The 3,043-nt window shown below is 38.9% G+C and overlaps 1 protein-coding gene across 1 annotated transcript in view; it reads right to left on the bottom strand.

Moving 5' to 3' along the window:
* Positions 1-3,043, bottom strand: part of DICER1 (dicer 1, ribonuclease III) — a 112,052-nt gene that overhangs the window by 68,019 nt on the left and 40,990 nt on the right. The window contains 1 exon segment of the mRNA XM_025206273.1: positions 1,162-1,183. The gene's annotated coding sequence lies outside the window, so the exon portion shown is untranslated.

Genomic DNA, 3,043 nt, shown 5'->3' with positions numbered 1-3,043 from the left:
GGGGCACTCGGGGCCTGCCTGGCAGCAGCCAGTGAATGCTGGGCTTTTAAAAGAGCCGGGATACTGGTGCCAGGCAGGGCAGCCATTGATGGGGCCGGGAGAGTGGGCAGGGGATGGGGCCTGTTTGATTTGTAGATTCAGCTGATTCGGCAGTGGCCGAACCTCCAAATCAGATTCAGCCAAAATCAATTCGGGACAGTGATTCGAATCACCAAATTGAATCACTGTCCCCTGAATCAGCCAAATCTGAATCTAAAGTGAATACTAGCCACTACGTGCAGGCCTACAGTAAAATGCTAATAGCTAGATCCAAAAAGGGACTTGGAAACCGAGCTGAGCGCAGCAATCCATAATTTTTCTGGAATGGAATCTAGTTAGGTGTCCAAGTTCCCTATGTAATACATGAGTAGGATTAGGAATGGAATCCAGAATAACTGGCATGCTAACTGGGGAGCTGCCTCAAGTCAGCACTGTGCCTAGAGTTAGCCAACATTAAACCCATTCACTCTGGGGCTTAAGTGCCTTACTTTGGTACTTGCAGGAAGCAATAGCCACTCATCTAAAAAGACAGGTGCCCACATCCTTCCCTTCAAGAACTAAGAATCAATCAATACTTTCTTTCAGAAGATAGAGACTGTGGTAATGAAAAGGCTACTAGCCACCCTTTATCAAACATGCTGGTGATTACAGCACTTACCCAAAATACAGGAGAATTCCTATATTCAATTCCTTTCTAGCTGAACTTCTATCTAATGGAATTGTAATGATGTAAAAAAGCTTATTCTTAAATGTAGAACTAGACTTTGGTTGCCCAACAAACTTTTAGTTTAGTATCTAAATAAGTCTCTCAAATGTTGAGGAAAATATTCAAGGAAGGGATTTAGCAGGCCAATTTAAAAGCAAATGATCCATCTCCTAAACAAAAACATCAGCAAAATCTCTGTTTAACTAACTCCCACCATACATTTCTTTTGACAGCATGCTAGAACACCATGTTTCTCTTAAAAAATAAATTACGAACTACAGCATTTCAAATAAAACCTTGACAAAGCTAAAATAATAGCATATTCCTTCTGTTGCATACCAAGGACAAAAATGTAATGAAAGCTCAGCATCAACAGATGAAATTAAACATTTAGCCATGAAATGAGAAATACTCACTGGAAGTGTTCCACTTCAGCTGCTGCAAAAATTTGGAAAGAAGTTATGTTGTACTACTTCTACAAGTATTTTACTTAGACTGTAAGCACTTTGGCACAAGAATCGTTTTTACTTTGCCCAATTTATGGCTCACTACACACAAGACATCTAGCACAATATGAATATTTAATGAAAGCAACATATTTCCACCTATTTTTAAGAGCGTCAAATTATGTACTTTTTTACTTTATTTATTTACTACTGAACTCTATGTATGATACTCCAATAGCACTGAAATTTCAGCCTCCTTAGGGAGATAAAACTTGGATTTTTACTTAAGTATAAATCTTGCATGAAAGAATCTCTATAACCTTGGAGAAAAATCTCAACAATAACCAGATGGAGCAGGGAAAGGTTCACTTGCTTCCTACCATTTTTTGGACAAGTCTAAATTTAAATGCTAAAAACTCTAATTACAGAGGATTCCAAAGTGCAAAGTCAAGAGTTTCATTTGTAACTGGAAAAGTCAAGTAAGGAACTAGGGTCAAATAAACCGACTATGGGAAAGGGACTGGATAAGCTAAATTAGGTTCTTCCTACTTCTAACTCCTATAACATAATTGTATGAAACGCCCCTTTTAAGCCATCCACCAGTACATTTCAGAGGGAGGACCTTGTTTTCTGTCCGCTCCTCCAGTTCTCTTAGAACAGCTTAGGAATTAAGGGATTGCTTTCTTAAAACTTAAGTGCAAACAGAAAATATTATAGCTGAAATACTCAGAAACCCAAGATGGTTTCTCTCAAAGTAATCCACTTCATTTTGAATCATCTTTTTCCACTAAAAACTGTCATGTCCCGAGACTGGTACATTATACCATTTGTATAAACAGCAGTACTATAACCAGAATACTGTTCTCTCAATAAGCACTACAAGCCAATCTTAGGCCACCTTTTTTGCTCAAGCAGAACTCTAAGATCAGGATTATACTGAAAATCATGTGCGACAGACCCGTTTCTGAAGAGCTTCTTCTATAACCTCTGTAGATCTCTTAACTGGAGTTCCTGACAAACTTCCTGACCTTCTGAAACGCTCAATATTCTGGAACTTATGGGTGCCTGTAGACATGCGGGATGCCACCTCCAATGCACTGTAATTAGCACACTCCAGCAACCTCAGCATCTCATGTATTCAGCATCCCTGCACTTCAAAATGGCAGTGGGAGTGATTTAACTAAAGCTTGTCAAACAAGCATGATGTTGCATACACGAGATGCTGGGGGCTCATTAATTAAAGCAGCTCCCAAGCGTTGCTCTAATTGAAGCACCCTTTACATGTGTTCCAGGGGTGTGGAAAGACACCCTAAGAGTTTCAGGGAACTAGTGACCCTTAAAGTCCCTCATCCTATATTCAAAGAAGAATTGAGGCTTAAAGCCAGGTCTACACTAGAAAATGTCTGCCCCGGTAGCTCTATTTGTGATTTTTTCTACTATTATATGCAACATTCACCAGCAAAATACTGCTTTGGCTGGTATATCTAATACCATTCCCCTAAGTGAAATAAATTGTATTGAGAAAAGCACTCTTTATATTAATATAATCAGGACTTTTGTCAATATGGAAATGCAGTAAAACAGCTATAAAATTGCCTTTGTGTCATTTGGACCAAGGAAGTAATATTTTCAAAGGACAAGAATATATGGCTGATGCATACTCTTCTGGACCTCTGAGGCTGGTGGCAGGGCACAGCTGCAACAACTCTAGCAATATCAAATGATACTGCCATAAGGTGTTACAGTTTATTATATCTGCATGCTTCTATAGCAGTTTAAATGCACCAAAACTGGAGCAAATTTAACTCGGTTTCATGAAGTATTAAATATGCTTAATCCCTGCATTTTATAT

This window comes from Alligator sinensis, unplaced genomic scaffold (genome assembly GCF_000455745.1).
Source record: "Alligator sinensis unplaced genomic scaffold, ASM45574v1 scaffold47_2, whole genome shotgun sequence".
Classification (NCBI taxonomy): domain Eukaryota; kingdom Metazoa; phylum Chordata; order Crocodylia; family Alligatoridae; genus Alligator; species Alligator sinensis.
Note: the sequence above shows the minus strand (reverse complement) of the source record. Positions and strands in the feature narration are given on the sequence as shown.